Source organism: Balaenoptera physalus (assembly GCF_965194825.1).
Source record: "Balaenoptera physalus genome assembly, chromosome: X".
Lineage (NCBI taxonomy): Eukaryota > Metazoa > Chordata > Mammalia > Artiodactyla > Balaenopteridae > Balaenoptera > Balaenoptera physalus.
The window spans coordinates 94,038,431-94,064,465 of NC_138903.1; the positions used below are offsets into that span (position 1 = coordinate 94,038,431).

The 26,035-nt window shown below is 37.6% G+C and overlaps 1 protein-coding gene across 1 annotated transcript in view; it reads left to right on the top strand.

Annotated features, from left to right (window-relative positions):
- Window positions 1-26,035, top strand: part of PWWP3B (PWWP domain containing 3B) — a 101,931-nt gene that overhangs the window by 62,162 nt on the left and 13,734 nt on the right. The window contains exon 5 of the transcript XR_014259022.1: window positions 1-52. The gene's annotated coding sequence lies outside the window, so the exon portion shown is untranslated. The remainder of the gene's footprint in view (window positions 53-26,035) is intronic.

The following is a 26,035-nucleotide window of genomic DNA, read 5'->3' on the forward strand; positions in this document are numbered from 1 at the left end:
GGTCCTTTTGCTTCAACTTGAGCAAGTCTCTTCAGCATTTCTTGTGAAGCAGGCAAGTAGTAATGGACTTCCACAGCTTTTCTTTTTATTTATTTTTTTGGGTAGGGGGAGTCTCTTTTTCCCCTTAATTTTTAAAGAACAGTGTTGCCAGATGTAATATTCTTGGTTGACATATTTTTTTAAGCAGTCTGAATATATCATCCCACCCCCTTATGGCTTGCAAGTTTTCTCCTCAAAAATCCACTCATAGTCTTATGGGGTTTCCCTTGTATGTGAAAAGTCACTTGTCTTGGCAACTTGATTATAATGTGTCTCACTGTGGATTTCTTTGTTTACGTATTATTTGGGACCCATTAGGTGCCTTGGATATGTATGTCCATTTCTTTCTCTAAATTTGGGGAGTTTTCAGCCATTATTTCTTTGAATAAGTTTTATGGTCCTATCTCTCTCTTCTCCATCTGGGACTCCCACAATACATAAGCTTTCCCACTCTTTTTACTTTTTTATTTTTTTACTCCTCTGACTAAATTATTTCCAATTGATTATCTCTGTATTCACTGATCCTTTTTTCTGCTTGATCTAGTCTCATGTGACTCCTTTAGTGGATTTTTCACTTCAGTTATTGTGTTTTTCAGCTCCATGAATTCAGTTTGGTACTTTTTAATATTGTTTATCTCTTTATTGAAATTCTCACTTTGTTCGTGCACCATTCTCTTGATAGTGGTGAGCAACATTATGACACTTAATTTGAATTCTCTGTCAGTCTCTGTAAATCATGTATCTTGATTTCCTTAAGGTTCGATTTTGAAGATTCATTGTACACCTTTAGTTTGGAACATCTTTCCCTGATTCTTCAATTTTTTTGACTCTCTGTGTTGATGTCTGTATATTAGACAAAGTAGTCACCTCTCCCAGTCAGTCTTCATGGACTGGCCTCACACAGGAGAAGAGCCCCATCCATCACCCTGGCTGAAGATTTAAGGGCTCTCCAACAACTGTTTCCCTCCCTAAGGAGAGGCAAACTGCTGTGTTTTTGTCTGCTCACTTGGTCCTAAGCTGGGAGAATCTAGGGCCTCTACAAGTCCAAACTGCTGTTCTCCACCAGGTGGCTAGACTGTGCTAGACCCACCAGAACTCCAAGACTGGAAAGTCAGATGCCATTTCTTTGGGCATCCCTGGAATAGATGGAGTGTTAGATGCATGGATCTACTTCTACCCTCACAGGGGAAGGCTGAGAGCTGGGATTTTTCATTCATTCACTCTATGCCTAGCAGAAGGGAAGGAGCTTTGGTATCTAACAGTCCAAACCATCATCTCCATTCTCCCCCAGGTGGCTAGATTGTATCAAACCTATCAGAGCTCCAAGACTGGAAAGACAAAAAACAGTTCTCTGGGGAGCCCCTCAGAAAAAGTTGGGGTGCCGAGCCAATCTCTTCCCTCCCCTGGGAGAAGCTGAGAGTTAAGTGGTTTCTTCCTGATCATATAGCCCTGCGCCAGAGGCAGAGACTGAGAAGGTGTCCTGAATCTGCCTGCTGGCTTCAATGAGTCTGGTTTCATGTTCGCCCAGGGTGCAGAAGCATTTCATTTAGTTTCTGGATTTATCACAAAGGGAATTTGTCCATGAATTGTTATTGAATTTGTGTGTTTGTGAGGGGGAGGAGGGTCCAAGACTTCCTACACCACCACCTTGCTGATGGAACTCTTGGATATTTTATTTCTTGATGATCATTTAAAAACTATGAACTGATGGGTCATGGATGGGGCAAGATTAATATTTGTTATTTATATTAATATGATTTTGTATTTAAACATTACACCAGGTTCTAGAAGATCTGGATCAGAATAAATATTTGGATAAATGTAAACCCGAAAGTTTCTGAGATTTTGGGGGATACTTTAACAGGCTAGGTATTTTTCAGTGCATGTACCAATGGTCAAAGAGAGCACAGGGAGAAACAAAGAAAGAAAGAAAAAAGGAAGGAAGGAAGCAAAGGGAAGGGATGGAAGGAAGGGAAGGAAGAAAGAGTGAGAGAATGAGATTTCTATGGGTACAGAATATGAAATGAAATTACTGGAAGTTTATATATAAACTTGGTAGTAGAGGATGTATTGAAAAAGGGCCACTGGGTGCTGTGCCAGTTCATTTAGACATTTTTTTATGAAAGAGATTTTCCTATTATTTGTTTATATTAAGCATGCACCATTTTTTATCAGGAAAAACACTGATATTTTTATTTTGAGGGTAGGTAGGAAATACACCATCAACATAACTCACACTTTCTAAGTGACATACAAATATAAACAATAAAGTATGATGAAATCTGGTGTAGAACCAAAAATATAGACTTTCCGTTTTAGAAATTAAAAAAGACAAAAAGAAAAAAATAAATTAAAAGAGACAAAAAAGACTCAAATATTGACAATAATATTTTTACCACTTTTTTAACATTTTCAATAAGCATTTCTACAGTGATGAATACTGGGGAGCAATACCTGTCTACTTTGGCGGTTGATTAACCTGAGTTCTAGGCACTCCACATTCCACCTGTGTGACCTTGGGAAATAGAAGCCCCTGCCCCCAGCCCCCTGGTGTCTGTTTCCTCAAACTTTGGATAATCCAATTTTGCCATTATTTTGTTGTTGTTGTTTTACCAATCTTAAGAGGCAAAAATATGGGATGCTTTTGCATTTGAAATTCTTTATTAACAAAGAAGGTAACTTTTATTATTCACTGGCCATTGTCTTTTTAATGTTTCCTTACTATGGAATCGAGGGTGTACAATAAATCTCTTTTTTATTCCTCATGCAGCTTGTTGAAAAATTTAGATTAATATCTAAATATTTACCTATTGGCAATTTAAATGCTGAAAATTGTAGTCCAGCATTTCGAGACTGAAATCTTATGCTCCCATGAACTGTGGGTACCTCCATACTACCAGAAATAACCTTGGACTTTTTTTAAACACTTTTATTCATCCTTGATATTCCAGATGAAGCACAGTGCACATTTGTGACCTCTAATCAGCCCTTGCATTGAAGAGATGTTGATATTTTGTCTATTTGTCAGAAAAGGAGACTGGGACACAGAGCAGCTTAGGAAAATGCTTACAGCTATACACCACTTAAGTAGCAGAGCTGCACTCAAAGTTCAGCTAACTTACTGAATGATTCTCTGGTTAGAAAGCTACCCATGGAACTGCCCTACTATTTTACATCCATGAAAAAATATAACAGCTGGAATGTGGGTTGTGATATCTGACTTGGTTTTTTTCCTCACAGAGAAACTGTTGAAAACTTTCCTTCACTTATATACAGGCATGACTCTGTCCCACCTGGCCTCATTCCTGTGTATCCCAGGAAGAATGTGGTGGCTTCTTGATTAAGAGAGCCCAGGACTAACGACAAAGGGATTTTCTCTTTGCTTTTTAATTCTGAGATTAACTGTAACAGAGAGCAGTTGTGTCTCTCTAAGCTGAAGAGCTGTGTGTGACAGAAACTGTATATATTTGTGTACATTGACAAATCTGCGTGTTCCTTGTCAACCCTCATTCAGTTTCTTTTCAAAATTCTTAATCTATCATATCCGTAAGAGTCATACAATGGAACATCCTTATCCATTGGCATTGTGTAAATTCCAGCATGTCCTGAAGGAAGTAAATCCTAAATGTAACTGGTTGAAATTCATTTCTCAGTGTTTACCAAAGACGGGGCAGTCTGTGGGAGTTCAGTCTCTCGTCAGAACTCTTTTCCTTCTTGCTATTCTCTTCACATATATTTTTCCATATATTGATCTGTCTATTTTGGCCCAGACATTAAATCCATGAGAAGCATGCTTACCTCTGTACCTGGAGGGTTTGATAGCTCTACCTTTACCTATTATGATGTTTATTCAAAGTATCCTGAGAGTTCGTGAGCATTCCACCCACACCAACTGACTTAACCTCATGACAGCCTATTATAACTAGAGTATCTCTGATCACAACTTCTGTATTGTTCAAAGGAAAAAAAACCTTTCCTATATATTGCTTTAGCCCTGTTTTCTGCACAGAGTCATCACAATGGCTGGTTCTGACATCTTCTCTTCTACTTCTTTTATTCTATTGTAACAATGTGAGTCACATCTGAGACTTTGTGGTCTGGGATGATGCTGATGCTCTAATGATAAATCTAATGAGTCACAGAAAGTATATATTCATCTTGTGACTCAAGTGCAAGGGAATTTCTTGTTGACTGGGGGTTGCAGTAACTTACACCTGGAGGTTGAGGTAATAAAGCAGCGTGAGGAGCTGACTGCACCTTCTGTGCATCACAGTCTGCTATCAGGAATTCCCGTGACACAACTTTATTAGAATTGAGTGTGTGCTTCTGTTGGCCAGTGGTGGCAAATAGTCATAGCCCTCTTGGCAAAGAAGTCTGTCCTGAGGCACTCAGTGAAGAGCATCTCAGACACGTTCCCAATGCCTCCTCCTTGTTCTTGAGTCCAGGGGGCAACTGTGGCAACTAAGTACTGGAGGTAATTTGGCATCCCTTCAGGAGCAAGCATGCGGTATTGTTGGTTCCAAGTTAATCCTAACAGTGAGGCTGATGAGAAATCTGAGCCTATAAACAATCCAAAAACTTCTCTGTTACCATTGTTTGAAAAGTTTGGACCATGAAATACCTACTATTTAAAGGTTGCTAGTATGCTCCTTAATATGTTTTTGTTCATTCATTAGTTGGAGCGGTATAGATTAGACTGGCTGACCTCTCAATTTTGAATCTGACTCTGAGAGTCAATGTATATACCCCAGTTTCGATACAATGCTACAGTAATGCAGGAAATATGGTAACATTCTGTTTTATATGACAACTGTCTATGCTATTGTTTTCTGGTAGACAGATCTGATAGAATTACATGCGGAAAAGTTGGAAAATCTGTATGGATTACAGGCTTATTCAAAGCCTATCATCATAGGGTGTTTGTATATCTCTGTGCTTGTGGGTTGAGGTATTTATTGGAGTATGAGGGTGCTTGATCCTTCCTGTTTTGTGGGAGACACTGGCAGCTCATGCTAAGAAGATCCTGAAGAGGCCAAGTCACCAGTCAGTGTTTTTCCTTCCTTGATTCTGTCAACTAAGATGACAGCAATTTGATATCTAATTTAATAAAACAAAGGTTTCTGTATTTTTCTAAGCAAGCATGCTTTTTTAAGAAAGCTTTTTTCTAATACTTTAAAGAAGTGTCATACGTCATGATAATATCTACATAGAGTAATAATCTCTTCACACTTCAGGAAACATATGCAAACTTGAAGTTATAAAACAGGAGTTGGCAAACCTTTCAGAAAAATGCCAGATATTGGATAACCTATACTTTGGGGGCCATACAAGTCTCTGTCCCAATTACTCAACTCTGCTATTGTAGCAGGAGATCAGCCATAGACAGCAAGATAAAAAATGAGGGTAGCTGTGTTCCAATAAAATTGATTTTTAAAAAACGGACAGCAGGCCAGATACAGCCACCAGGCTTTAGTTTGTGACCCTGTTATAAAGGATTAGATTTTAAATGTTTGGAAAAATCTAATATTATCTTTCTGAGCTCCAATTCATCACCATCTTGCTTATAGCTACTCATACAGCTGAGCATCATTTTGGAAATCAATTCTCTAAAGGAATATTTATGTCTTTTCCTACCAGTCATTTAATATGGCTTCCCTTTACCTGTAGCATAAAGCACTGCTTTATGTCAGCTTGAGTGCCTGCTAGTAGATATTGTTGATGATGCAGTTAGTGATTCATTCTATTAATTATGTTTCAAGAGAGAAGCATAGGCTTTCCAGTATTTATTGCTGCCTTCCTTGTATGAAATACGCTTTAAGAGGAAGAAGATGGTAGGTAAGGGATATCTGAATCTCTCAATCAACATTCCTTAGAGTATGTACAGGTGCTGTGGCCACCTTTACCACCCATCTGGGTCTGATCATTCAGATTGCCACAGGGAGACAGGAGATCAAGAGGAGAGAGAAGCAGGTTGCATTTCCTTTCTCATTCCTTTTGCTGTGTCATCCCAACAAAGGCCCTTCACCCAGCATGGCCATGTGATTCTGTAGGGACAGTAAGGACAGGTTTGCATATTTCTTCTAATTCCAGGGACATTGGATATTGCATCCCTCAGAAAATATGCTCAGTGTCACTAATCATTAGGAAAATTCAATTTAAAGCCACAGTGCCATACTATATCACACCTACTGGGATGGCTATTATCCAAACAACAACAACAAACAGTGAAACAAAAAAACAAAACAGAACGTATCAAGCATTGGTGAGAATGTGGAGAAATTGGAACACTTGTGCACTGCTGGTGAGAATGTAAACTGGGGCAGCCATTATGGAAAACAATATGGTGAATCATCAAAAATTTGTAAACAGAATTAAAATAAAATTGTATATAAAATTAAAAATAAAATATTTTATTTTTATAAAATTAAATATAATTTTACAAAAATAAAATATTTTATTTTTATAAAATTAAATATAATTTTACAATGAAAAATAGAATTATGATCCAGCAATTCTACTTTTTAGATCTACAACCAAAACAGTTGAAGTCAGAGACTCAAACAGATTTTTGTATACCCATGTTCACAGCAGCATTATTCATAATAGCCAAAATGTGGAACTAACTCATGTTGATTGTGAGATTATTATAATAAATAGAATGTCATATATTCATACAATGGAAAATTATCCAGCCTTAAAAAGGAAGCAGATTCTGACACATTAACAATGCTGAAAGTGGTAGACATTATGCTAAGTGCAAGTCACAAAAGGACCAATAATATGTGAGTATGAAAGTACCTCAAATTCATAGAGTAATCAAATTCATAGAATCAGAAAGTAGAATGGTGGTTTCCAGGGGCTGGGTGGAGAATGGAATAGGTAGTTATTATTTAATGGGCACAGAGTTTCAGTTTTGGAAGATGAAAAAATTCTGGAGATGGATGGTGGTGATGATTGTATAACAATATGAATGTACTTAGTGCCACTGAAGTGTACACTTAAAATGGTTAAAATGGTAAATTGTATGATATACATATTTTATCACGATTAAAAGTATAAGATTGCTTGAGGTACAAGCCTTCAACTGGGACCTGCATCTCTTCATTCCTATATTGTGCTTTAAAATATTCTGTTGTTTCCCAACACCAAATCTCTACTATTATAGAATGAAGTAGCTGTAGAGCAAGGAGTACCACAAAATCTCAACATAAAATGATTGCAAAAACATGTTTAGGGAAATGGGAACAATCTTACCCAATATTACACAGATCATGGTAAGTCTGGTTCTGCTAGCTAGATCTCTTGATTCTCACTCCAACTACTGTTCACCAGAGCCTTTACCGTGCTCAGCACTTCTGAAGTACACTGCTTTTCCAGGGCTAAAGTGGCATCAAATGTGGTAATCCAGGTACTGTGCACATCTAACATCAATCCATAAAATACAAGCAGGAAGGAAATCAAACAAATCAAATGCGTTTGATTAATAATTTTCCCCACCCCAGCTCTAGAATATATGTTATGCTGAAAGAGAAGTGATAACTTAATCTCAGCCATATTATAGATGTCATGTTTATTTTCCTCCTTCTTCTACATATCAAAATATTTCCATGTTACATTACTTATATTACGCTAGTCCATTCCTATTTCAGAACAATGCAAACTACTGCTTTCACGATAGCATCCTTTTTGGACACAAATATTTAATAGTACTGTGTGTGTGTGTGTGTGTGTGTGTAACAATGTGCTTGTGTGTATGAAACCAAATTGGGGACCTTGATGTTAATGTATTTCTATTCTAAAACAACATTAAAAGAGCTTAGAGAAACTATAACATATGTAGAAAGATATACATATTCACTGTTAATATGATGGTGTGTGTGCTTCCAACACATTTCCTATGCATCTGTATACACATACATGCACATATTACATAAAACTATATTTCTTCACTCAACAGCATATTTGAACACTTTTTCATGTAAATAAATATTTTCAATGTCATTTTTAGTGAACCTCTTATTTTTTTGGCTGCATTGGGTCTTCGTTGCTGCACGCGGGCTTTCTCTAGTTGCAGTGAGCAGGGGCTACTCGTTGCGGGCTTCTCATTGCGGTGGCTTCTCTTGTTGCAGAGCACCGGCTCCATGCGCGCGGGCTTCAGTAGTTGTGGCACGTGGGCTCAGTAGTTGTGACTCACGGGCTCTAGAGCGCAGACTCAGTAGTTGTGGTGCATGGGCTTAGTTGCTCTGTGGCACGTGGGATCTTCACGGACCAGGGCTCGAACCCATGTCCCCTGCTTTGGCAGGCGGATTCTTAACCACTGCGCCACCAGGGAAGTCCCAGTGAACCTCTTTTAAAATGATTTCCTCAATGTTTCCAAAATGTATTTTTTTAAAAGTCAATCAATACAGAAATGAATAATGTGAGAGATGAAATCATTCTCTCAATCTCTCTTCCCACCTTCCCACACAGATATACTGTGTTAAAGGGTTGGCATATATTTTTCCAGTTTTCTGTATACATTGTAGAAATATGTATCATAATTCACTTGTATATTTTAGCTGATGCAGTATTGATTTCAAATTTTATGTTTCATAATGTAAAAATTATTTTCATAATAAATGCATATATATGTATGTTTGTTTACACATAATTTTATATACAATATGTAATATATAACGGTTTTTAAATATACATATTTTGGTGTTAACCTGCACAAGCATTTGGACGGGGTACATGATCATACAGGTTTGGGGGCTTCTGTTTTAGAGAACTCAGAGACAAATCGGCTCTCAAACTACAGGTGTCATCTGAAGACACAGAAAAAAAAAGGGAGAGAGAAAAATGGTGACTCAGTCACTCCAGTCTCCCCTCAGCAGGACTTGTAAGCTTCTTCCATAAAATCAGATTGATCAGCCTCCAAACAAATGCCTCCCCACACTCCAACACACACACACACACACCCCACATTCACAGGAGGCTTGATATATTGATGCATATATCCCATGCTCACTGCTTGTACACATTCCTGCAAATATTTCTCTTTCCAGTATAAATGTTATTTTCAGCTTCACTTATTTACTTATTATCTAAATACTCATGGAGAAATCTGAAATTGTGTTAACAATTAAACATATATATATATAAAGCATCAGTATTCCAATCACCCAGAAATGTTTTTTATGAAGATTTGAATCCACATACCACAGAATTTTTATCCAATGTATGTGTGTGTGTGTGTGTGTGTGTGTGTGTGTATAAAATATATGAAAAAACACATTTTAAAAATTGCACAGCCTATTTTAACATTTGTTGATATTCACATTTGCTTTCATTTTTTAAAGTGTGAAACCCTTTTTCAGAATTTTCAACGTGTAATCAAAACATCAGTTATGGTTATTTTCTGATTTCCAAAGCAATGCACACTTGAGAGAAACAATCAGAAGGGAAGTATGTTAAATAAAAATATTAAACTATTCCCTTATCACTTGTTTGGTCCCTTATATATAATCTTACAGATATTTTTCTTTTCATATTTTGTACCAATAGGAATACCTTTCTCTTCTCATCCTCCAGAGGGACAGAAATATATATAAAGAGAAAGAGACAGAAAAATATATAAAGAAAGATATAAATATTGATTCCCATTTGCACACCAGTACCAATACCATAGAATGTTGAAAAACACCATACTAACTTTTAAGTAAATTCGATTTCTCACAGGTCCATGGGAATAAGAGTGTATCTAATATCTGACTTTAGAATTCAGCCAAACACTGTCTGAAAAGTGTGAATACACAATGAGATTAAATCAAAAGGGAAGTACTATAATTGACAGCTCTGAAATCTATAATATCATGGTCAATTTTAGATAATCAAAAAATAAATTTTTCAATTGAATATTTTAATTTTTCAAAGTCCCTGTTTAACTTCTGTTCTATGACATTTGCTCTTTAGTTAAAGAATGGAAAAATTAGATGAAAATTAACTTTATTTCTCCAATCAACAGCCATGGTTTTGGAGGAAATATAAGCTCTATTTTGTTAACTCCTTTCTAAGTGAGGGCTTAAATAATTTCTGAGGAAAAAAGATAACAATCTTAAGCAAGGAATTTTTTCAAAATGGGGTGCTTTTCTTAATAAAAAACCCTACCACGACATTATCTGGAGGCAGTAATTCATTTTCTTTCATCTTTACCCCTGTGCCCCTTGCCTACAATTACTATTTAGTAGAGCTTCTTGTAAACTGTAGGCTTTATAATTTTAAAGGCTCCAAAAAAAGTTATTTCATAAAATATGAATCAGAAGATCCCTTTATCATAATAAAGGCATAGTCTATAAAATTACATTTAGAAAGAAAATACAGTCTTGCCTATTATTGTACCTTTCCATCTCCAGATTAATTTTAGCATAAATTTTCACATGTACTTTTTTAAAAGCTTATAAGATTGCATTGGGTTAGCAGTGAATATTCAGCACAATTTTGTAAGAATTTCTATCGTTAAAATTGTTCTCCCATGTTGTTCACCAGTTCATATGTTTCTTCACAGGTGTCATGCCTAAATTTTAGGAGGGTTGTTTTTTGTACGTAGTATTTAAATGGCAACTGTTACAAACTGAAGACTCATTTAATTGCCCTCAGTTTGCTAATTAGGAATAAAAACTTAGACTTATTTGTCATTTTCCAAATTATATTATATGGCCATGAATGTGCATACACATATTCAACTTACCAAACTTTCAGTACTAAATCCCTGACTCCCAATTTTTCTCTAAACAAATAACCAGTCACAAAACCTAGTCTTCAGGTACGCACCTTAGAAGACTATCTCCTACTTAAAAAAAAAAAAAGAAGACCATCTCCTACTTAGAAAAGGAAAAACATGAGCACTTCAGAAAAGGAACCATTCAACACTCATGGTTTATCTTGAAGGCATTATTTTAAGACAAGTGTGAATATTCTCCCTTTCAAAGCCCATTCCTTTACAAAACTCAGGTTGTTTCTCCAGTCCAGCAGGCCAACTTTCTTCCAAAGGTGCTCTTTTAACCCTTTGGTCCCTTTTACCCTGCCACAGGAAAGGTATCTAGTATGCCCTGTAATTGTAATAATATCATGCATAGTGTTTTGAGTTAAAAAGTCAAGTGTAGCTTCTTCTTTTCCTGAAGGTGGGACCTTTACAGTTATTAACATTCAAGTGAGGGAACAAGATGTATCTTTCAGAACCTATTGATCTCCCTGCGTTGTGCACAAGGATAAGGAGTTGCTCATGTATACAAGATAAGTCATCGCATTGTAGTTCATTATAACAACAACGACAAAATGCTACCTATGAGACAGACTGAAAAACTGAGGCTAAGTCAAGAAGGATATGTTATTTATCCATTACAAAGACATGCAAATCTAAATGCACTGACACAGAAGAAAAATTCCAGTTAATACAATCAGGTTAGAGACCAATGAAGTACAAATCATGCAGGTCATGTAAAACACTACAGGTGGAGAGCAATGCTATATATATTTATCTTAGGATACAAATTGGATAAAGGTGAGTCTTGAATGGTAAACAGAAATCTGATAGCATAGTTACGCATGAAACAAGAGAGTAACAAGGATGGAAATGGATAGTAAAGGAAGACCTGATTTTCCCCTGTAATATTATAAAATATTACATAGAGAATGCAACTTATATGTACATATGTACTTCAACGTAACTTTATAGAGACTTTAAGGAGATATGAGATAAAATATCAGATATAAGTGAGAAAAGAAAGTAACCCTAGCAAAATGGTACCATACAAAGGGAATGTAAGGAAAATATCTTTGAAAAGTTCTTAGACTGTATTTTATATTGATCAAAGGAAATATTTCTTATTAAAATTTAGGTACCTAAACACCTAAGAGATGTGTAAGGAGTCCCAGGAGAGAGCCTGGAAAATTGAGAATATTGGAAGGAATAATAGCTGAGAATTTTCCAAAATAATGAACAATATCAAGCAGAATATTCAAGCTGTGCTTTAAAAAAAAATAAACACAACATTCGCACACACACACATTCCAAAATACACACACACACACAAACACACCCCTAGACCAGTTATAGTAAAACTCCTAGAAAACAAAGCCAAGGAGAAAAACATAAAAGAAAAGAGACAAAACTAAAAACAATCATAATTAACAAGCAAGGGCCCTCTTTCTTCTTTTCTTTCTTTTTAAAAAAAGTCAGAGTTAACTTAGAATTTTTTTGAGGCTGAAAAAGGCATAAAGGTAACAATGAGGTAACGTGGAGATAGCAATGGTAGAAAGGAGCTAAGGCTCTTAGGTCTGGAAAAACCAAGTGAAGACATAGCAGTTCTGAGAACTCATAAGCTTAGAGGAGGGGTCTTTCAAAGCCAGGACACAGATTCCAAAGAAAGGTGCTGCTCAGCTAAAAGTGGGTTTTAAGGAAGATCAGAGGAGGGACCCCCTAAAACCTAAGACCCCTTACCTCTGATGATGGTGGCCTGATCTCTGCTCATGCCAGAGCATCAGGATCTCAGAGGAGGACACCCTCAAAGCTGAGATCTAGAACTCAGGAGAGAGAGAGAGTTCACCAGTGTGCTGGTGCTTGTCTTTCTTAGGGGACCTGATGTAGTGAGTCCATGAAGTTTGGACAAAAACTGTATTTTGGATATTCTGGCCCTTCTGAAATCATATGGCCTTATTTTTGTTTAGGGCCTTTATTCAGGTGACATTGAGAAGAATAGGAACAGAGAGGAAAGCACATTCTTCTTCTCTTTCCTGTCTCCCTTTGGTCAACTTGACTGGCAGAGCCTAATAGGGAGCAGGCTGGTAAAGGAAAAATGAGCTTGGCAGACTCCTAGTCCCAGCATCATGAACAGAGTATAGGATATGGAGCCAAGAGACTTAGGTATCCTTTACCCAGCACCTACTTCTTCCTAAAGCATATAGCTGACGAAGAATGCAACAACAAGTCTTTTAGATGCTATGCATTTTTTTTGAAACACAATAAATACCGAGATAACTGTAACATTGGCAACATCCATTTTCTAAAATGCAAAACCAAAAATCAGAACATTTGTTAAGGAACTCTTACCTGATGCTTATATAATAAATGGAGATCCATTTATAGATTTCAGTTAATGGTGTTATGGCAGGAAATTTGTTTATTTCCTTTACTGAGAATAAATAAAGAGAACATTTATTGAGAATATTTATCAATTTGTGTGTCAGCTGCACATGATGAGCACAATATCACAAGTGCTACCTGCTGACCAGAGTTGTGACTTTGAACACTTGTGCAGGGAATAAAAAGGAAAAAAAAAAAAAACACTTCTAGTGAGGAATTCTCTTAAAATGTGAGCCCTTCTCTTAATACCACCCTGCCTGGAAAACATGTCAAAGACTCAGAAATAGGCACAGGAGATTCCTGGGGCCCTACAGTGGAATGTCAGGCATTGGCTAATGGGTCCTGCAGGAATTAGCTCATTCTATAGAGGTATGGCCTTTTCATTGTCTTTGATTAGACTACTTTAATCTGTAAGAGACAGAAATTGGCATGTAGAAAACTGATAGTAATGCCATTGTTTCTGTTCATGGCAGTGCAAATGATTCCTATCCTTAGCAGTGCATATACAATTTGTCCTATAGAAAAATAATATCAGTATCTCAAATTCTTATTTGAAAAGTGTCCAGTAGTTTACTGGTTCCTTTGTTAATTGTTGAGATAAATAATAACTTGGATAAGAGTTCATTTAACAATAGCATGAGAGTCTCAGCATCACAGAACAGTGTATAAGATTTGGTGCAGAGAGAGGGAGACATAGATATCCTTTACCTAGTACTTACTTCTTTTTAAAGCACATATCCTGATGACAAGTGCAACAGTAATTCCTTTAGATGCCATGACTTTCTTTTGAAACATAATAAATACAGAAATAATGATAACATCAGCAACAGCTACTTCCTAAACCACAAAAACAAAAATCAGAACTTTTGTTGAGGAACTTGTACCTCATGCTTATGTGATAAATGGGGAGCCCTTTACAGATTTTAATTAGTGGTGTGATGACAGCAAATTTGTCTTTTAAAGAGAAGATCTTTCTTATTCTATGTGTCAGCTGTTCAAGGTGAGCACCTTTCAACCCCGAAGTTCCACATAGTTACATTAGAGCTTCCAAATCCTACTCATTTATCTCATCATATCTTGACTTCAAATTTTCTCTCCCATAACATACACATAATAATTTCTTAATAGAAGTAGATATAAAATGAGCAAAGTACATCTTTAAGAGTTCAAGCACAAATCTTTTTTAAACAGAGGTGTAAGATCACACATATTTGGAGATCTCTGCTTTAAAGAACTCAGATCACAATGCCCTCACACAACAGGTGTCATCTTAGGACACAGAAAAACACAGAAAGGTGACTCGTCACCTCAGATTCTCTTTAGTGGGAATTTCCAGCTTCTTCAATAAAACAGGAGGGCTTATAGCCCCTAATCCCCAACTAAATACCTCACCTTCCAAAGCACACATACACAAACATGCACACACACACTACCTCACAGTGATAGTAATCACATACTAGGTTGCTAGTCCATCCAGCCTGTAACATCCTTGTAATAATGTTCCTACCTCCAGCATAAAATGGCATATCCCCGTTGTCATAGAAACCAGAATGTCATCAAAATGTTCTTGTTGATGTTAGCTTTCTAAGGAAACCAGGAAATGGTTTCACGTACAACCACAGAACCAGAGCATTGCACTTGATCTTAGTCACTTATACCATGCCCGATCTAATGAAGGAAATATTGGAGACAATACTAGCCATGGCATAGGCATTTAAAGAAAGGAAGCTTTTTACACAAGGCATTATCAAGGAAGTAAAGAGGGGTTAAGCAGTATGGTTCCCCTGTTAGAGACACAGACTCATGTTCCAGTTTCTGTTACAAACCACCTTTCAGCCTGCCATAACACGAGAGTCCAGGTGCACTTGTGCAGGTGGAAACCTGTGGATTGTTGGTCACTTTTAAATGACCTGCAGAGCATAAAGTATCTGGATGTCAGAGGAAGACAAACTAGAAAATCAGGTTTTGCCAGGGTCAAAGGAAGCTGTGCCTACATTTGGACAAATGTGTTATTAGGGTTGCGAGGAGAAAATGGTTCCTGAGAAGAGAAACAACTCCCACAAAGTTGCCTGTGCTCTAGGGCAGAAGGGAGATAAAGCTAAGTATCTCGCATTTGGGAATCTGCTCTGCCCACGAAATGCTGAAAACACACTGCCAGTGAATAATTTGCTTAGAGGTAGGTTTCTTACAACCACGTTCACATTTTTTTTAATTTAGTAATGTTGATAATGACTGCACAAAGTCATCAGGGTACACAAGCTCACACAAGTTCTGTCACACAGTCATTCACATTAGACAGAGCTGCCGGATTATGCAACACTTTCTCCTATAATAAGCCTGTGTGGTCGGCCCTGAGCAGTAATGTGCATGAAACAGGCCCCCTGGGGAGAAGGCAGTGCAGTCTGGTTTCCAGCAGTTCCAGGTTCCCTGATTTAAAGGCCCCCCACACACCAATACACACACTGTGGCCTGATATTTTTAGCCACCAAGATGATGTCAATGAAAGCTGCGTTAGCAAATGACGCAGAGAGTCAGAGTCAGAATCAGCTCTCATGAGCTGGTCTGAGCCAGCTCCAGCACACAACTGGATCTGCGCACTCCAGAGCAAAACAAGATCATCCCACTCTGTGGGATGGACAGGAGAAGTGCCATGCTGAATTAGAGATACACCAGTATGCAAACTACATAAAGGATTTCAAAAGGTTCTCAAGGCACAGGAAATGGAGATAGTCATCAAACCCATGATGTAGCCTATCTAGTTTCTCAGGAAGGGCAAATAGTGGGATGTTTTCATGGTCACTTGTTTTAAATCAGAGACTTCAGAAAAAATAGAGGAGGGTTTGACTCTCAGCTCTGCCATTCATCAACAGTGTGACTTTGCCAGTGCCGCTTAACCACTCTGTTCCTTAGTCTCCATTTTGGTGAAATAAAGTGATAATGCCTCTTATCTTTAAAAGGTTGATCACAGGTCACTAAAGAAAACAGAACCTTTTTGTTTTCAAAAATATAGTTATTTTTCAAAAAGCATATGCTTTTTATTCAAGCATGAAATGGGTTTAACATTGTTACTTTAAATGAATAAATCATTTAAAAGTGCTTAGCATTATTTTTTAATTTTCAAATACTGGCACACATAAGCCACCTAAGCAAAGCTTTCTGGGGCCTTCAGAACAAAAAGTTTGAGAACAACTGTTTTAGTAGAATTCAGGAAGGCAGCCATAAATTCGCTTCATACAGTGTCATGAGCTGACTTTCAAAACATCAAACTCTCTCTCATCATTTGTCTCCAAAAAGTACAACACAATAATGAGTCAGAATGCAAAATGTCACCTGCATTGCAAAGTGGTGAGATCAGGTCTATTATATCCCTCACGTCTGTGCGTAGCCTACATGAAGGCTCAGAGGATCCATCCTCCTCAGTTAATGATAAGGAGGCATGAGAGTGTGTATACACTATTTCAGTGGCATTTTCCCCTCAAATTTTTTCACTCAATGATGCCATTCTAGAATTTTCATTTGTCATGCAACTTATCATCCCATATCACTGCATAGTGTTCTACCTTGCTTTGTAAAGTGGCATTATTATTCCATTGCATGTATGGATATATGTATGTTTGTATTTTGCCCCATGTTGTATCATAAGCATCCTTTTCAAAAAGTAAATGTAATACCTCTCTGTTCTGAGGAATCACAGGAATGTGTCACCTGCTGACCAGAGCTGGTATTCTGCACGATGAGAATGAAAAAGAAACACACCCAGGACACTAGGGCAACTAAAGACAAGGTTCACAGGCAAGACTCTCCAGCCCATGGAATATTTCACCATCACCTAATGACAAGGCTAGCCTCTATGTCTAACTGTCTCCCTCTCAAAACAGTATGCTGTGTATAACACAATGGCATATATTATTTCTTTCTCTTTTTTCCCCCCTCATCATAGGAAAGCTGATTGAAAATTCTAAGAATTGGTTGAGCATTTCAGTGTAAACACGAGTGTCTATTTCTCCAAGTTTTTATTCTATCCATACATATATTTTTATTATTTTTTATTGAAGTATAGTTGACCTGCAATGTAATATTAGTTTCAGGTGTACAATATAGTGATTCAATATTCTTAGAGAAAGTTATTATAAAATATTTGTTATATTCCCTGTGCTATACATTACTTCCTTGTAGCTTATTTATTTTATACATAGTAGTTTATACCTCTTAACCCCCTTCCCCTATCTTGCCCCTCCCCACCCCTCTCCCTAATGGTCATCACTAGTTTGTTCTCTGTATCTATGAGTCTGGTTCTGTTTTGTTATATTCATTCATTTGTTTTATTTTTCAGATTCCACATATAAGAGAAAACATACAGCATTTAGTAAAGGAGCTGTGGTATATATTTACAATGGAATATTACTCAGCCATAAAAAATAATTTTAATTTTGCCATTTACAACAACATGGGAAGACCTGGCAGTTATTATGTTTAGTGTAATCATACCAAGAAAGACAAATATGATATCCATACATATATTTTTATAAACTCTATGAATAGCTTTTTAAAACAATTCCATAGCATATTTTCACATCCCTTGGAAGTCTCACTTGTCTACATCTTAATATGAATCACTTTGATGGGGCACATTCCACAAACCCCAGAAATAATAATTTGAGGTTTTTTTTACCAAAAGAGTAACATATTCTTAAGATAAACAATTGATATGAAAATCTCTTCAGTAAAACAATTAAACTGCCCTGTTGCTACTGAACTCAGCTTCTGCTGCTCATCACTTGAAAGGCAATACTCAAGAGACAGTGTTGGTTGGAAAGGAAAGGTTGCTTTATTCAGGAGGCCGGCAACCTGGGGAGAAAGCAGACTCATGTCCAAAAATCAACTCCAAAGATTCTGATTGACCATGAAAGTTTTTAAAGGGAGAAAGGGAAGTTAATCATTTGGGGAGGGGGTTCATTATCTTCCACTGTGTGCAGGCTTTCTTCTGATTGGTTGGTGGTGAGGTAACAAGGTGGTATTCTAGGATTCTTGTGCTCAGCCAAAGTTACCATCTTCCACCTGGGTGGGGGCCTTAGTTCCTGCAGAAGAACTCAAAGATACTGATATGTATATCCCTTGAGGAGGAACCAGGACCCTGCCCTATTGCTGCACTACTGTTTCTTGACTGTTCCTCCTTGTTTCTGCATTCCCTCCCTTCTGTCCCAAATCAAAGGGAGAATCTGGAAGCCCAGTCCCCCTCCTGCAAATTGCTGAAATCAGGAATCTACTATATAACAGATTAGACACAGTGAAGGAAGAAATAATGAAACGTATGTTAGTTAAGATTTAAAAGTACAGATGAAGCAAGAGAGAAAATGCAAAAAAACAATATAAAAGACAGGAGACCAAATGTGATTTCAAAGAGATATGTAACTGGATTTGGAGAAGCATACGGAGACAGATATGGGAAGAAGCAATATTTGAAGAGAAAAATGACAGAGAATTCCCCCCCCCACCCAAATTATGGGAGATACTCAAACAGCAGATCCAAGAAGTAGTCATGAAAAGCAAAGGCAGGATCCAGTCAGAAACACACGTTTATCAGGCAGGCTGAGGTCGGATTTCTGTTTAGAAACCACACATTTATAAGAATAAGAATTCAACAGAGGAAATTCCTTAAATAGGCTAGTGATATCTAAATAGACAAATAGGAAGACTAATGTTATACACAGATAGGAAGAATAGCGAGGAATTTCCACTCCTAGGTCAGGGCAAACCAAGGGGATATGAGGTGCCTGAGAATCAAAAAAGGAGGAAGACAGGTCCCTAACTGCTGGGACCCAGACTTCTGAGGAAAGGGGGATGCGCAGCTAATGGTGGCTCTTAAAGGGGCTCTGAGAAGTGACCCCACAAGCCTGAGAACTTATCTCTGAGGAAGGAGAGATGCTTGGCTGGTGCTGAGCCTTAGGATCTCAGAGGAGGCTTCATGAGTGCTAGAACTCAGATGTAAAGGGGAAAGCAGTGACTAGCTTCCTGATGCTGCTAAATTTTCTGAGGGGGTGTAATGTCCAATGTCCTTGGAATTAGAAGAATATGCAAACCTGTCCTTACTGCCCCTACTGAAACCACTGCTGGGTGAAGGGACTTTGTTGGGTGACACTGATAGCAAAAGGAAGCAGAAAGGAAATGCAACCTGCTTCTCTCTCCCCTCAATTTCCTGTCTCCCTGTGGTATTCTCAAATATCAGATCGAAATGGGAGGCAGGTGGTAAAGGACAAAGAGGGCTGTCAGAATCCTGGTCACAGCACCTGTGCACACTCTAAGGAATGCTGATTAAGAGACTCAGATCTCCCTCACCTACCACATGCTTCCGCTTAAAGCACCTTTCATGCAAGGAAGGCAACAATACGTACTGAAAAGAAAATGCTTCTCCCTCAAAGCATAATTAATAGAATGAATTACTAACTGCATCATCAACAATATCTACCAGCAGGCACTCAAGCTGACATAAAATAGTCTTTGTTAAGGGACTTGTGCTTTATACTATAGGTAAAGGGAAGCCATATTGAGATTTAAAGGACTGGTGGGAAAAGATATAAATATTCTTTAGAGAACTGGTTTCTGAAATGATGTCCGGCTATGTGAGTAGCTGTAAGCAAGATGATCATGAATTGGAGCCCAGAAAGATAATATTAGATTTTTCCAAACATTTAAAATCCAATCCTTTATAACAGGGGTCAGCAAATTAAAGCCTGGTGGCTGTATCTGGCCTGCTGCCTTTTTTTAAAAATCAATTTTATTGGAACATAGCTACCCTCATTTTTTATCTTGCTGTCTACAGCTGTTTTCCTGTTACAATGGCAGAGTTGAGTAATTCGGACAGAGATTTGTATGACCACCAAAGTATAGCATATCTATTATCTGACATTTCACTGAAAAAAAATTGCCAACTCCTGTCTTGTAACCTCATTTGTGTGTTTCTTAAAGTGCAAAAATGATTATTATTCTATGCAGATATATAATGGCATATGACACATCTTTAAAGCACTAAAAAAAGCTTTCTAAAACAAGTATGCTTGCTTAGAAAAGTACAGAGACCTCTGTTTTTTATGAAATAGATATCAAATTGCCCCATCTAGCATAAGGGCCCTATCATCTTAGTTGATAGAATCAAGGAAGGAAAAACATTGGCTAGTGACTCAGCCTCTTCAGGATTCTCTTAGCAAGAGCTGCCAGTATGTCTTCCACAAAAAGGAATGGATAAAGCACCCTCAACCCCAAATATATACCTCAATCCACAAACACAGACACATACAAACACCCTATGATGCTAGACTTTGAATAGGCCTGTAAATGATGCAGATTTTCCACCTTTTCTGCCTGTTATTCTATATGATCAATCTACCAGAAAATAATAGCATAGACAGTTGCCATAAAACCAAAATGTTACCATACCTCCTGCATTAGTGTAGTATTGTATGGAAACTAGGATACGTATGTTCACTCTGAGAGTCAGATTCATAGTTGAGAGGTCAGCCACTCTAACCTCTACCACTCCAACAAATGAATGAACAAAATCACGTTAAGGAACATACTGAACTTGGTTTATTTATCTTGACTTAAATTTTCTACCACTTGGTCCATGTTTAAATATACAAGCTATTTCACACTCATGCTCACTCATTTGCTCTAAGGACTCAAGGAAATAAAAAAGCTGTTATGCCCACAGTTACAGTTTATTACAGTGAAAATTCAGGTCAAATAGATAAAACTATGAAAGGGAAAAGGTACATGGGCTGAAGTCCAGGAGAAACCAGTCTCAAGCTTCCAGGTGTCCCCTCCCAGTGGATTTACACAGAGATATGCTTAAATTTCCCCAGAAACAATGTGTTGACAACTCATGTGAAGCATTGCCAACAAAGGAAACTCACCTTAGCCTTAGTGGCCAGAGATTCTGGGGCAGTCAGTCATACAGGCATGTGACTGACCTCATCTACTCAGACCCTTGCCCCTTTCCCCATTCCCAAACCAACATGGGCCTTCAGCATAAATTATAAACTTACCTGACATACAAAAACAAACTGGACAGGTAGAATATTCCAGCATACAGAGATTATTTCCCAGGAGTTAGTCAAAGGCTGGTTCTGAAGACAGTATTTTCTTTAGACAATGCAGGGATTGAGGAATCCAAGCCAGCTTAGTTAATCCTTTCCTGCCCAATCAGTTTCCCTGATCCTTGATGTAAACCCTCTTAGAGAAAAACTATCATATTTTTCTGTGCATCTACATTCGGTATAGCATTTACATAACAGATACAGCAATAGTATCATCATGAATGTGCCCAACAGTTGGAGAAGCCACTGTAGAAAAGGGATATATTTAATGAAATGACTAATCTATCCTATAAAGGAAAAATATTTCCATATTCTTATACTAAATTAATTACTCATTTCCCTTCTTAATCTACCATTATTTGTACCTTGTGATAAATTTGTGCAGAACTATTTAATATAGTATATAGCTGATGGTTAGCTAAATCCAGCCCTTCTTAGGTCAGTCATTTTCTATCAGTATTATATACTGAGAAGTTTTTTGCTCAATCTACCAATACATTGGCTCATCAGTACCAGTATTGTCATATGATTATTTACCTAAGGCAGGTGCTCAAGTTGGGATCATTCCCTAGGGGAATTAGAATTTATCATGTGATGTCCACTGCTTTATTCCCATTAGGAATCTTTTTTTTTTCTATTCTATTTAACAGCTTTCCATCCACAAAAACAAGGGTAATATATTTCTGTGCACAATACACTGTGGCATGCTGGGAAGGCTGCTGCTACCTTTCATCCATTATAACCAGGGACCTTTCTAATTATTTATCACCACGGTTTATAGTTACACAGTAATTAGTCTGCCAGGAGCTATACATTCCATGGACCAATGGCTCAGTAGGGAGTAGTTCTTGGAAATGCCTTCCCAAATGATACCTTTTGTAATAGATGTAACTGAAAAATAAGAGTCAAAAGCTACTGGAACATTACTAGAGTTCCACTCAGTTATTAACTATAAGACTAGCTTCATCATATTGAGTGACCAAAATGTATCCAAAAGTAATGCCACTCAGGTTTCCAGCTTTCTATTTGACCTTGTCAAGTTCAAAAAGCAGGGGTGGAAAATATGTGGCTTCACCCTTTTGAGCATTAGGGTATAATTGTGCTAAGAGACAATATCCTTTTATTGTTCTGAGCCTCTCTTGAGACACCAATATTGAATTTCCATTATTCCATAACCCATTCAGTCATTCCTTTAACCTCAACTGCTATTGCTCCTTCTTTCCATTTTTCATTAATTTTTACCCAGACTTTTCCATCTTTGGAAGGAATGATAGGTTTAGCCATTGTGTTGGTCCAGATCATCGGCACCAATACCAATCTAGCAAGTGCCTACCTTCAACAGTTTTCAACAGTTTCTGTGTAAGGAGAAACTCAATCCATTCTTATCCATATAACACAAGGTTACATAAGTACAGAACTAGTGGGCCTTCTTAACCATTAGGCAATATAGTTGCATTTACTGTCAACCCCAATTTTGCCAGGTAGAAGGTACAGGCCATCCCATCAGACACTTAGGAATACTGGCATAAAGGTTTAAAGGTATAGTTACAGTTTCTTGCTTAGGGATCATTCCTACATCTGGTACCTGCCCTGATTCCAGGATCACTGAATCAGATAGGAAAAAAGAAAGTTGCAGTAATTTGCGGAAGAATTGTATAGTTGTTCCAGGATCTTCCTCTATTCCCCCTTTCTCCCAATTCCTCCAGAAAAACATAAGACTCTAACAAATGGGGATCACATCTTGTCCCCTTCTCATATTGAATGTAAGCTCACATTCATGAAGGTATGTAAACTAAGCTTTCATGCCTTTATCTCCACTCATTTTAGACAACTAGTGTTTTAACTGACTGTTCAAATTTTCTAGCAAATCACTACTCTGAGGATGATATGCAGTATGATATGTCCACTTGATATGATATATCTTTGACCATTGTTGAACCCTATGGACTATAAAATATGATTTTTGGCTGAAGAAATGTAATTCGACGGTCTGAATTGGTACAATATCTTCTGTTCCAATCCTTTATAGAGTTTTGAGAATTTGCATCTACCACAGCATATGCAAAGCTTCATCTGCAGTAAATATCTATTCCTGTAAGGACCTATTTATAGCGTCCTAAGGCTACCGGTAGTAGTCTGATGTAGTTGAGATGCCAGCTACGCATGGGGCCTTTCCCCTCAGGGAATCTACTCCATTTTCTTTCTTTTTTTAAAAGAATATTTATTTGTTTGTTTGTTTGTTTGTTTGTTTGTTTATCTGGCTGCGCCGGATCTTAGTTGTGGCACGCAGGATCTTCATTGCCGCGTGCGGGAATCTTTAGTTGCAGGCATGCAGGATCTTTTAGTTGTGGCATGCGGAATCTTTTTTAGTTGCGGCATGTGATCTACTTCCCTGACCAGGGATCAAACAGGGCCCCCTGCATTGGCAGTGAGGAGTCTTAACCACTGGACCACGAGGGAAGTCCCTCCATTTTCATCTGTAGTTTTTGCCTCTCTGGTTGGAAGACAAGATAGTTCTTGCTGGCATTTTGTACCTCAGAATGTGCAAGTAGGATGTATTAATGATCAGTATCTCTGCATTGCTGCAGCTACCCCATGTCCACTCATTTTATGGATCCAAGTGGCCACCTCAAACATGTGCACCAGGATGTGCATTTGCTGATTACAATCACCTTATGATTTGAGAAGGAAGTTCTTCAATGTGCCTCTTAACTTCCTATAATGATTTCCATAGGGCTGTGACACATATAGGAATCATTTAAGAATCCAGTTTTCCACTGCCCATCTGCCTGACCATATGGCCAGGCCATTGGCCACCTCCCTATTCCATCTATCTCACCACTGTGTCAGAATAAACCCAGAATTTTAAAATTTTATTGCTGTTCAATTCTTCCATCACTGCAAAGAAAAGAGCATGGATTCTGCCCATTGAGCTGATTTATTCTTATCTTCTTAAATCAGAGTTTTTCCATCAGAACATTATACAGCAGCAGCCTTCCAAACAAGGTACTTCCCATCCACCTTGTAACTGACAACCATAAACCAAGCAGCTATTTGTTGATCAATTGAGAGCTATGCGTAGGGTACCACCCATGTAGTAATAGGATAAGTACCCAATAGTAAATCAATAATTGTCTCTCAAACAGTGTGCAGTGTACTTCCATGTCTGGAAACTTTCTGGTCCAAAATTCCAGTGGTCACTGCTGGGCAGCTCTAATGGGCTTTGCCATAACCTTTAATCTGCATAAGTGCAAGTTGCAGATATTTCTAAAATCATATCTGAGTGTGTATTATAAGGGTTCAAAGTCACTGATTGAGCTTTTTTGCATTTCAGACATAGCCTGATGTTTTTCAGGTCCCCATTCAAATATGACCTTCCTGCAGATGGCTTTATGGATTGGAGCTAGCAGTATTCCCAAAGGTGGAATATGCATCTTCCAAAATTCAAAAAACCCAACCAGGTGCTGTGTATCTTGCTTATTTCCAGAGGAAGACAATGACAGCATTTTATCTTTAGTTACCTATGGAATGTCTCAGTGGCTCCCGCCCATGTTATTCCTATGAATTTCACCATTTGGAAAAGCCCTTGGATCTTTGCTGGATTTATCAACCAGGCTTTGTTAGTCATATGTGTTACCATTGTATTTAAGTGAGCTGTATCTTGCTCTTCAATTTCTGATATTATCATGACATCCTTAATGCAATGTGTTATTGCACTCAATACCTCCATCAAGTCCAAATCCCTCCTAATCAAATTATGACAGTAAGCTGGTGATTTCAAATAATCCTGTGGCAATACAGTAAACTGTAAATTGAGATCCTTTTCACATAAAGAAAAATTGTAATTGACTCGTTTCCATGATTACCATCAAGGAAAAAAAGTATTTTCAAAATCAATCACTGAGTAGTCACCTTTTTAACTTGCTTTTTTTTCACTTTTTTGGACTGATGATGCTAAATGAGATACATTATTCAAGCCTTAATAGTCTAATATTTGTCTCCAGGTGCCATCTGCCTGTTCACTGGCTACACAGGGCTATTTACAGAGAATTTGTTGGTCATAGCACTCCAGATTCTAACATGTAATTAATTAAAGCAGTAGTCTGTTTTTCTCCACCAAATATTCTACACTGTTTCAAATTAGCAACCTGTGTGGGTTTAGGAAATTCTGTAGGTTCTCATTTAGCATGTCCAATTAATACTGGCCAAAGGGTGAACTTACATTCCTTCTGTTTTCCCATACAAGACAGATAAAGTGTTCCCCAGCAGACATATATCCTTCTCAATAATATAATACATGCAGGAAAAGGAAATGCAGCCACTTCACATAAAGTCCATTCAAACATTTAATTTTCATCCAAACATTGACCTTAATCCCATCAACCATTGTATCCTCATATCCTCCCATTATAATAGTGTCAACCTCATCAATGCTACTTTATTCATCCCATTCCTTAACAACTATTTTAAAGATTTCCACTTTGCTGGAGTGAGTCCCTGGTCTATCCCCTTTTCTTTCTCTGTTCTCTTGTGAAACACTAATTTTCTTAGCATCTGTGAGACCCATAGGGGGAAGCTGAGATAACAAATCTGATACAGCTTCTTGGATCATTGCTTGATTTTGCAACAACAATGTTACATGAGGTAAAAATGCAAAAGAGTCTTCCTCAATCAAAGCATCTACCATGACCTGGGTAAGAGGTATATTAAATGGTTGAACCTCCTGATCATTGTAAAGCCAATCCAGCATAGATTGCATATGCATCATATCAACTGCTTC